This window comes from Bidens hawaiensis, unplaced genomic scaffold (genome assembly GCF_021521415.1).
Source record: "Bidens hawaiensis isolate Kalapana, Puna unplaced genomic scaffold, B.hawaiensis_p1.1 tig00021206_1, whole genome shotgun sequence".
Lineage (NCBI taxonomy): Eukaryota > Viridiplantae > Streptophyta > Magnoliopsida > Asterales > Asteraceae > Bidens > Bidens hawaiensis.
The window spans coordinates 45,315-57,892 of NW_027493286.1; positions in this window are offsets into that span (position 1 = coordinate 45,315).

Genomic DNA, 12,578 nt, shown 5'->3' on the forward strand with positions numbered 1-12,578 from the left:
CACATAACGATCGTTAATTTGGATACTCATCTTGGTAGGCCCTGGCTCGCCTAAACCCAACTTGCGATACATAGAATACGGCATGTGATTAATACTAGCACCAAGATACGCCAGCGCATAAATCACTGTATCATCACTCAAGATGCAGGAAATCGTGAAACTCCCAGGATCGGACAACTTCTCTGGTAACTTTCTGTGCAAGATTGCAGTGCAACTACCACTCATTGGGATGGAAGAGACCTCAGCTAACTTCTCCTTATTCGAAAGAATAACGTTAAGGAACTTTGCATGTTTCGGCATTTTAGTGAGTGCCTCAAGGAACGGAATGTTAAGGTGAAGCTGCTTCAATAGATCAAACAATTTGGAGTTCTGCTCCTCGTCTCTATCGATGCAGAGTCTCCCGGGATATGGAACTCTAGGTTTCTAAACTCTTGCTGGTGTGCTGGGTAACTGCTGGTTCTCGGCATGTGTCATACTTCCTGGGCTGCGCCTCTGATGCCCCATGGCCGGCGGAGACTCCATCTGAATCTCCTTGTCCACCTGCTCCTCGACATCGACCACAGGCTCCTCAACGACTCCTCCTCTAGTCGCCTTCTGAATCACGGGTTCGTTGCGTGCCCCTGCACCGTTCCTCGTCGTCACAGCTGATGTGTGTCTAATGAGTGCTTTTCTATGGGAGTCACAATAAAGCTTTAAATTTATAAAACGAAAAATCCTAATGACACCACACACAACCGGCAAGTGTACCGGTCAAAAGTAGTATAGACCTAAGAAGACCGAGTATCGAACACAAGGACACGCGAGAACGCTTATGATCACTAAACCCTAGACAAGACTTTCCTAAGAATAATATTTTTTTTAATTTGGTTTTTAATAATTAAACTACTTGACCTAAATTACTTTGACTAAATTAATTAATTTAACTTAACAAAACTTAACGACTTAACTAACAATGGAGAAAACGTCTATCTAGGTACGAATCATATTGACGGTCTAACAAGCTAATGGATTGAATGATCTCACGACACCGGTATCTAAGGATGACACAACTAAGGTTCGCTTAAGAGCGCTAGATCACCTCTCGGTCTCACTAACAAACCTAACTTACACTTAATTGATTTTAAGAATAAACTGGGAAACGAATGCTAAGGTGTTCTAATGTCGACTCTCCTCTCGGAGTCACCGGCACACGACGCTAATGGAAACGAATACTACGCAACTAAGGATAGAGGAACAATTTGGTTTAACATAAACTTGACCAACTAATCGCTCACGAACCCAAACCCTACAAGAACTGAACCCGCTATCGCGTAATCCTGATCTTTACAAGCAAAAGATATGAGACGAATTTACTTCCTATCACCTCTCTCTCTCTCTCTCTCTCTCTCTCTAAGAAGTACTCACCCGCTGAATTATATCAATAAATAATCTCAACAAAACCTTACGGTTGTACCTACCGCAAACAAACTCTAAACACAAAGTAAAGACTTGAACATGCAACTATCAATCAAAATCAATTCAATTAATCAAAGCACGAGATTATGAGATAACATCAATAATATGGCAGCCACTAAACACAACCTAATTCATCATTAAATCAAACTTTTAATAGCAATTCAAGTCATATTAACCAAACAATCCATTTAACTCATCAAAACCGAACAATAATCATCTAACCTAGGTAGAACTAAGAAGTTTAGCCAAGCATAATTTTTGGACAGCAGCTATGACTCAATTTAAACATCATATAAATCACCACAAACATAATCAATATCATTCCACAATCAATTATGATCATACACAATTCAATCCTCAACTCAATTGCAAACCAATTCACTTTTAAGATCAAAATCAAAAGAGTTATGATACTTAAAACCAAACCAAAGTATATGGGGATGAAGTATAATGTTTTTGGCTGCTCTTGGCTATGAAAAACACTTGTAATCTTTTCTGCAACACTCCTTTCTTCCTTGAACCTGAAGCTGCCGATCGGAATTCTTCAAAGAGTTAGGGTTTATAACTTTTTCTTCTTCTTTCTCTAGGTGTAGCTGCTGATTTTGAGATTTAGGGGCTGGTTAGGGTTTATTTTATTGTTGTTTATTATATTATAGCACATATGGGCTTCACAAAATGAATATGGGTCGGGCCTTTAACTTGATTATTCAATAATAGTGCATAAAAGGCCTCTAAATCTCTTTCAAAGCTCGATTTGTTACTCTTTAAACCCGCAACCTACAAAATACATATTAATGTAAGATCATACTAAAACAAATTAAAAACATTAAATATTAGATAAATAAGCGATTAAAACAATGATAAATAGCGCAAAGAACTAGTGCGTTTCACAACACATCAACAGCCTTCGCAAATCCCTTCGGGTTCTGCTCGGTATTACTCGGAAGTGTATCCGGCGGCCTCTCATTTATTCGACTTGCTATCTCTCTCGCCTGCCGCTCGAGATTTGTGAATTGACGCTCCTTTATTTCTCAGAAATGACTCGTGCTCCCAAAATTTCTCTTTGTTCCCTTTGTGACCGGAGTCCTCTCGAGTCATAAGATGTGACAAAAACTTTGTATGTTGTGCCATCATCTTCTCTAAAGTGGGCTTCTTCTCCCCACTACTCGCTCCCTCACCGGAATCCTGGAATAGACTCTAACACTGCTGGAATTCGGAATGATTTCCGTTCATCCAGTTGGAATTTTGATTTCCTCCCCCCCCCCCCCCCAATTATAAGAATTGAAAGAAATTTGATTTCGGTTCGGATTAATAACAACATCAACCGCCTCCTTCTAGAAACCTACGGGGCACTGAATAGTATCATGCCTTCCTCTACAAATCTCGCACAACTTGCTCTTCACCTGCAAGTCCTTCACAATCTTCACTAACGCCTCAACCTGTGCCGTAAGTGCGGTGTTCGTGTCAACCGTATGCATGCCTCGTTACATGGATTCAACGGTCTTGGTGCTCTTGGAGGGTGCTCGCTAGTATCCACTCATGGCCAACCCGTTGAAAGGGCTATGCACTCATCGGTATCCTTCGTCGTCAACAAGTTACCTCTCGCAGCTGTGTTTAGCATGGTTTATGTCGCGTATGTCACCCCGTTATAGAATTTCTCAACTGCCTAGTCTTGCAAACCATGGGTTGGACATAAAGCTAGCAGATTTTTGAATCTCTCCCATGCCTCGTAGAAAGTCGTGTCAACCGTATGCATGCCTCGTTACATGGATTCGACAGTCTTGGTGCTCTTGGAGGGTGCTCACTGGTATCCACTCATTGCCAACCCGTTGAAAAGGGCTATGCACTCATCGGTATCCTTCTTCGTCAACAAGTTACCTCTCGCAGCTGTGTTTAGCATGGTTTGTGTCGCGTATGTCACCCCGTTATAGAATTTCTCAACTGTCCAGTCTTGCAAACCATGGGTTGGACATAAAGCTAGCAGATTTTTGAATCTCTCCCATGCCTCGTAGAAAGTCTCGGTGACCTCCATCGGGAAAGAATGAATCTGGTTTCGCAAACGAGCGGCCTTAGCTGGAGGATCGTATTTCTCAAGAAACTGGGTATGCATGGTGGCCCAAGTAGCTATGGAGCCCTGTGGTAGGGACTCAAGCCACATACTCGCATGATCAACGAGTGAGAACGGAAAAACGCGAAGTTTGGCGGCGTCTTCAGATACGCCGGCAAGATGGAAAGTGTCGGAAATACGTGCAATGCGAGTGAGACGAGAATACGGGTTTTCATGGAGCAACCCGTGAAATTGAGCAGAATGTGAGATGGTGTTCAGAATGTTCTATGGAATTCGCCAATTCGTGTTAACTGCGATGGCTGGTGGAACGATTCTGGATCTAGCGCTAGCATCGGTCGGACGGGCCCGGTCTGCAACTTTCCTCCTCAGTGGTGGTGCGTCGGCCATAATCTTATCCCTAACGACGAATTCATAAAAAGTAGGAGAAGAGGATGTATTACCAACAGACGAAGAAGAACTGGAAGGTGGACTAGTACGACGTCTCTCACGCAACTCTCTCTGGTACGGAAAATCCTTCAGTTTCAGGTGGTCCAAGAGATCGAGTATGTCGCATACACTACTAAACTAGATGAAAAAGAGCTAAAATTAGCTAAAATATTCTAACTAACAAGCAAAGCAAAAGAAAAACGAGTAGCAAACAAGGTAGGTCCTAACTCGAGTCGTTCTCAATACGCCTTAAACCGTGTCCCCGGCAACGGCGCCAAAAACTTAAGGTGTGCCTAATTCACAATTTTATATCTGTGTTACTCATAACTAAGCTTTATTATTAAAACGGAAATTCCTAATAACACCATACACAACCGGCGAGTGTACCGATCGTAAGTAGCATAGATCTAAGAAGTCCGAGTATTGAACACAAGGACATGTGAAAACGCCTATGATTACTAACCCTAGAGAATACCTCCCTTAGAATAATAATTTTAATTTGATTCTTAATAATTAAAACTATTTGTGTAAGGCCCCGTTACCGGTAGCCCTACTTTCGTGTTGGATTTACTCATAAACGCAGTTCTAAATATCAGAGTTAATTAAAACATTCGCGGAACATTAAAAACATTCAAACCATTACATTCCATAACCATAATTCTTGTCTTATCTAGCATTCATAGTCATTTAAAAACAAAACATAGTCTTTTAAAATAAAACATCATAGCAAAATCTTCAGATGCCAGCTTCGTCCAACTCTGCCATGTGTCCTCCTCAAGCTACCTGCCTCATTCTACTCACCTACGTGCATACTAAAAGTCAGCTACGCTGAGTGAGTTCTAGTTAATAGGACGCCATACAATACATACACATACATACATGTCCGAAGATACATATCCATACTTAATCCGTTACACTACTACCATACATACATACATATCTACAATCACTAACCTCAGTCTACCGAGAGTACGTTCATAGTCCGCCGTCTATACCTGTACTCAAGGTCGTGAACACGTAAAAGGTCCGCAGTCCTTACCTATGTTCACCATTTATGGTACGTGCAAGGTCCGCAGTCCTTCCCTATACCATCCTACATCCACAACACGTACAAGGTCCACAGTCCTTCCCTATGTTGCAACCTAATTCATAGCACGTACGAGGTCCACAGTCCTCCCCTATGCTACCACAATACAATTACAGCACGTATAAGGTCCCAGTCCTTTCCTATGCTGATGCCTATCTATAATACGCATAAGGTCCGCAGTCCTTAACTATGTTGTCGTCTATTATCTGTAACATGTATAAGGCCCACCGTCCCTATCTACGTTTACATCTATCACCTATATCACGTATAAGGCCCGCAGTCCTTAACTACGCCCTCACCTGCCAAGTCTATGTCCAACAGAAGCTAGAGGGATTTGCCATCCTAACTTACTATGTCGAACGTAGAACCCACATACCATTGTTGTACTTGTATACACATACTTCATATATACAATAATTACATTATAGCATAAGAACACTCTAGGCGTTCTTCACCTCATTCATCTATCGTACTTCTTGTCGGTCCGTGCAATATCCGAAGATCGTTCACGTCCCGACAAGCATTCATTCATAACGATCATACATCATCCATTTATAACATTCATATATTTATTTACAATCTGACAGTACACGCAATATCCGAAGATCGTTCGCGTACCGACAATCAATCATTCATATCTATCACATATATCATATATGGCATACACTTACTACTTAAGGTAAGTGTATTAACTAATCACATCGAGTATGCACACAGCCCTGAAAAACATAACAAGGAATGGGGCTAGAAACTCACCTGAATCCTGTCTCTTTCTCCGCTTATAGTTAATCCCTTCTTTAACTGAGCTCTGCTAACTGTATAATAGTTACACGCATCAAATACTCGTCTGGTCTACTCTAGAGGTCTAGTATTAGCTTACTTAGCATTTTATGGTTTTCCCTTTATTTTAACATTCATTTATTTTATCTCCTTAGGTCTTTACGATGCATGCTATCAAGTGTATACACGTATATGTATGCATTTACAAGTCGCCAGGTATCCGGGTCTCAATATAAGCGAACTTAGATATATAAGCGAACTTAGATATAAGCGAACTTAGATATAAGCGAACTTGTATATAAGCGAACTTATACATAAGCGAACTTATACATAAGCGAACTTAGACTTTAAGCGAACTTATATATTGAGCGAACTTATACATAAGCGAACTTATATATGGCGAAGTTGCAGCAGGCGAACTTGATCAGCGAACTTAGATTGGATTAAGGCCAAGTTATCTTGGCGAACTTGGCTGTAGGCGAACTTAGCCGCAGGCGAAGTTGTCCAGCAGCGGCTACTGTTCGTCCTTAACCCCCATAATCATCTTCATTTTAACGTGTAACCCCTTGAAATGATATTAACCAACCCCGTGAACATTTCCATGATCGATATCGGGGAAAACTCGGCCCGGAAAAGTATAAAGTTGGGACCTTTAAGCTAAAAACGTCCAACACTAGATCTAAGGTTTTCTTTAAACGAACCGTACATGTTTATAGGTTTGTTAGGTTTGTTTTAACGTCAAGTTTGCTACTTTAATACTCGTTTATACCCGATCTTTGCTAGGTTCAAGTTTCACGGATAACCGTTCATCAAAACGTAAACTTTAAGGATAAAGGACATACCTTTACGTGTTTTCAAGGTTACGGTTAGCTTGGTGATGAACTAAAATCTTGTATCTTGCTTTCACGCTCAAGATCTATTAAGTTATAGGCTCGGTTTGGTCTCGGATTGCTCCTTAGCTCGCGGCCGTATATGGTGTAGGAAGTATGTGTGTTTTTGAGTGTGTAGAGATTAGGATGGATAAGATGGATGGAATGGAAATGATTAGGGTTTAAGGGGATATTTATACTCCCTTAAGCCCATGGACCTAAGGCCCATATTTCCTTTTGGTCCATAACTAATTCAATCTAATTATCCTACTAAGTCTTCATATTTTGCTATTATTATTATCGTTCCACTAACTCGTTTATTTCACCCGACAAAATAATATATTAAATATTACTTTAGAAATTTCGGGATGTTACAATTTGACCTAAATTACTTTGACTAAATTAATTAACTGGACTAACTGAACTGACAAACAAAACTTTCCTAAGTTAGAGAATTAACTGATTGTGACTGACAATGGAGAAAACGTCTACCTAGGTAAGACTCAATTTGACGATCTAACAAGAAAATGGATTGAATGATCTCACAACACCGGTATCTAAAGATGACACAACTAAGGTTTGCTCAAGCTAGCTAGATCACCTTTCGGTCTCACTAACAAACCCTAACTTACACTTAATTAATTTTAAAATCAAACCGGAAAACAATTGTTAAGGTGTTCTAACACCAACTATCCTCTCGGACTCACCGACACTTGACCCTAATGGAAATGAATACTACACAACCAAGGATAGAGGAAAATTTTAGTTTAAACACAAATTAGACCAACTAATCGCTCACAAAACCAAACCCGACAAGAACCGAACTCGCTCTCGCGCAATTCTAATCCCAACATGTAAAGGCTATGAGACGACTTTACTTCTTATCACCTCTCAGTCTCTAAGAAGGTGTATACAGGCTGATTTTTACCAAAACAAACACAACAAAACCCTACGGTTGTATCTACCGCAAATAAATTATAAAGACCAAGTAAAGAATCAAACAAGCAATAATTAATCAAAAAAAATTCAACCAATCGAAGCATGAGGTCATTGATATAATATTAATAAATTTCCAGCAAGTAAACACAACCAAATTTAATATTAAACCAAACTTTACAATAGTAATTCACGTCATTTGATCAAACAATCCACACAACTCATCAAAACCGAGCAATCATCGTCAAACCTAAGTAGAACTAACAATTTTAGCTAGACATGTTAGTTGGACAGCAGCAAACCATCAATATAACCATCATAATACTCATCCAATTCATAATCAAACTCAATCCACAATCAAATATAGTCAATGGCAACTCAATTATAAACTCAATTGCAAAAGACTTAGCCAAATGATTAAGAACAAGATAGTTATGAACAATAAAAAAGAAACCAAAGTATATGAATGTTATACTATCAATTGTGGCTGAGATATGTGATGAAAAACAATCCTGAGCTGCTGTCCTAAGTCCTCCTTGGCTGCTTTCTTCTTCCGTAGCCGTCACAAATTAACCCTATAACTTGAAGCTGCCGACCGGAATTCTCACAAGGATTGGGATTTATAATTTATTTTCCTTCTTTTGTTCTTGGTGTAGCTGCTGATTTCGGCCAGAAATGGGGCTCTAGGGGCTGCTAGGGTTTTTTTATTTTATGTAATTATATAATAAAACATGCATGGGCTTCACACAAATGGATACGGGCCGGGCCTTTAACTTGGTTCTTCAAGAATAGTGCATAAAAGGCCTCTAAGTGTCTTGAAAAGCTCTATTGTTTTCTCTTTAAACCTGTAACCTACAAAATACATATTCATGTAATATCATACTTAAACAAGTTAAAAACATTAAATATTAGATAAATAAGCGATTAAAACAATAACAAATAGTGTGAAAAATTAGTGTGTTTTACAACACAACAGTAAAAAAAACTCTATTTCTTGAGATACGATGACTTGCACCATTGACTTTGCACCATTTATGACTATCTTTTTTGAAAGATCTACCTATTCCTGAAATTTTTTTCCCACTCAAATATAACCTATGACCCACTAAAAAAATCAGGCAGGCACTTGAAAAACCCATACCCAGTTTTCATTATAACATTAAACCCTAACTTTCAACGTATCCCCCGGCTTCTCTGGTTCCTCTCTGCTTCTTACGTCGTTGGCTTCTCAAATCAAGATCTACATGCTTACAAATCGGGTTCAAACATGTATGTTTTGTTTGTTTAATCGCTATTCTAATATACTTCACAGATTTTGTTTCTTCATCTCTGATTGTTTTTCATTCTAATTTTATTTTTGAATCATTCTATATAGATTCGTCAAGTTCGTACTGAGAGTGTGATTAATTACAGGGCAATTAATCTCGCACATGAAGTTGCATATGATGAAGTTTAATTATTATGGTTAATTATTTTGTCTTTTTTTTGTGGTTCTTATGTTACAACTAATTCATTTGTCTGCTAGGGTTAGTGATTAACTATTTAGCGATTGTTTTATTAAGTCTTTGGATTTGATAAGTAATAATTGTGTTTATAAAAATTTTCACCAGTGTTGCCATATAGACCTAATACTTTAGTTTAAACATCTGTCTATTAGGGATTATAGCATGGATTTGAATGATCTTATTAGCATCGATCCGATCAATTAATGGTTTTTAGTAGAAATTACATCATAAGTAACTTTGTTCTGCTTTTCTTAAATTGAAGTACTCTTTATTGCATGATTATGGAATTAATTATTTTTTATCTTTGATGAAACGAAACTAGAAACCTTTTCTTTTATATAATCCAACATGATTTTAAGTGTGGACTATTTGATGTTTATGTTCAGTAAGAAATAGGTGAAAATAATAGTGTAAGTACAGATTTTATAGGTTTTTAAGCATTTGATTCTATGGTTTGTGCAAAAACTGTTAGTTAATCTTGATGGTTGTGTCAAGTATGGGTGAAGTCTATTATGGAGCACGGTTGTGTAGCTAATGGGTCAAGTTAAAATAGAAGGGGGACTATGTTAGGTAGCTGAATGTTATGCATTAGTGAATAAAGAAGTACTCCAAAGTTGACCAAGTTATAGGATTAGTGGCAGGTTTTAGGAAGTATTTTGTTTGTTTCCGTTGGATATTGTTGAGTCTTATAGGCTATAAATCCAAAACCCTTATTTGTTCAATAAGCATAACAAGCTTTGATATTTCTTTCTGCACTTTTTCACTTTTTACTTTCTGCAAGTTATCTTCACATACTATATACATACCTGAATTATTGTGTGTAGTTTGGGGCCTGAACCAACAAAAACCAGTTTTAATAGAGTCATGCCAGACATGCATAAGAATCAACGTTTGAGTAATCTTTGACATTTTATAGTCGCATTTGCAATGAGTAATGTTATTCTTCATCTATAGGTCTAACTTTTATCTTATAATATGAGTTTAGTGCATGCTGGCATAAATATTTATATGTATATGGTATATGGGTATATATGCCTATATGGTTTTATTTTGTAATGCATTTTGTATTGTTTTTATTTAGTTTATTTATGTTTTCCTTTTCTTTTGTGCTCTATTCTAAAGATATCTACTTCAGTTTTTGATTAGCATGTGAATTATTGTCTACTAGTAAAGATAATATTCCTAAATTACTATTCATTTGTCAAATACAAGTGGTGTTAATGTATTTTTTTTGTTATTATGTAGGACCAATTGTTCAGAGAAATTGAACACAACTACTCAGAATATTTTGTAAAACAAATCTTATGTTCTATTTAATGTATTTGTGAGGTTGGTTTTTTTATGAAACACCTGTAACATGATTTTGGATATATGTAATAGTTATAGATTATTTTATGCTAGAACTGATATAATTTATGGATGCTACTAATTGAGAATGGGTTTTATCAAGTTGTCTACTCATGTTGCTTTTTTTTTATAAAGAAAATCACGAAAGTAATTATTTTCATGGATGTGTTATGTAGTTATGCTTGCTGTAATTATATATTATATTCTTTGATATATTTCAAAATTTATATTGTAGCGCAATGATAGTGTACGCTGTAAAAACGGGAGCCAACATGTGTATCAAAGTCAACTGGGTCAACAACAAGGTGGCTACTTAATTTCTTAACACGGGAATTGAACTGCAAGCGTTATTATCATATCTTATCTGAACTGCACGCGTACTAATCTGCACGTGCGAGCTAATCTTATCCGCACACGCAGATCTGAACCGGACGCGCACGTGCTAATCTGATCTAGGCGCGCGCTGTTCTAATTTGCACGGGGGCTGTTCTGATCTGCGCTCGTTATTCTGATACGCGTGTTATTTAGATTCGATTTTTAACTGCTTGCTACTGATCTGCACGCGTGCACGCTAATCTGATTTGCGCGCGCTGATCATCATCATCATCATCGTACTCAGTATATCCCACCAATAGCAATGCTATGGTAGGGTCTGAGGAGGGTAAGATGTAGACAGCCTTACCTCTATCCCATAGAGATAGAGAGGCTGCTTCCGGTGAGACCCCCGGCTCGATAGTAGTTTTGAATCAAGCCTTGGACATAAGACACATAACACTCAATTATCGGGACACCTGCTGATTGGTGCATGTGCCCTTGTCTTTCGGCTATCAACGCCACCACATGATGCCTGATTAACCTTCCGCCACTTTTAACGTTATTTTCACGTGATTAGTAAAATAACGTCAAAATTAGTGCAATTTTACTTTTGCCCACCCAAGGGTTCACACATATATACATTATATGTGCGCACCGCAAGCAGGGCGTAACGCAATACATTATATGTGCGCGCGCTGAAGTGGACGCAAATAAAAGAATACGACTAAAATAAAAGTATTTCTTTTCAACTTTGTAAAAATCTGTTTCATACATGTGTGACTAAAGTGTGATTATTTCAACTTGAAGTCATAATAGTCAACTTGATTAGTGAATTATGAGATGATGTTTTTAGTTATTAGGCTGCCTTCAGTTTAACACACACAAAAACAAACTTGTATTATCATTCAATCATAATCTGTAACTTTGAATATGTTATTATGTAGTGTCCAACTCAACCGGGAAGTATAGAGTGCGGATATTATATCTTAAACTTCATGAAGGAGATAGTTCGTGTCGGACTTGACATACTCGTCAATAGTAATGTGTGTGTAATTTACTCTTTTGCTTATTGGTTTGTATTGGTTTGTTTTAACCGAATATGTTTTAACCCAACCAAGTTTGTAACGTCTTTTTTTTTCTTCTTAGGTTGGTGGAGGCAAAGAGGTATACACGGATGCGGATATCTTGATGCGGTTTGTGAAGAATGGTCGAGCTATGCGGATCAATTTGTTTTCCGAGAATGATTTATTGTATTGACTAAACAAATATTTTTTGTAACATTTTGATGTAGGATGTTTAATTAAGAAATGAAATGAAAGGTTTATTTTGTATAATTGTGTCATTAGTTTATATATTAGTATGCATAATAATAATAATAAAAATTAGATGAACAAATATTTTTTAAAAAAAATTATACCATGACACGCAAATTTGCATGTCATAAAAGCGTATCATAAAGTGTAAGTTATAAACGTGAGTCATGAAATGTGAGTCATAAAATGTGAGTCATAAGTTATGACTCGCTAGTGCGAGTCATAATTGATTAATGACTGTTCTACAGGTTCCCTCTTTCTCGTCCGTTGTATCTTCCACGACCTCGACCACGTCCTCGGTAGTTTTCAACTTTCTTTTCGGTTTGGGTGAACATGAGCTGACTTTGGGATGAAATTCACATTCTTGAACTTGTTTCTTTCTTCATATGCATTTAAACGCCCAACCACATCTTCAAACGTCATTGTTTCAATGTATGCGAGTAGCTCCATCGAAGAAACAACAGGTAAATATTTATC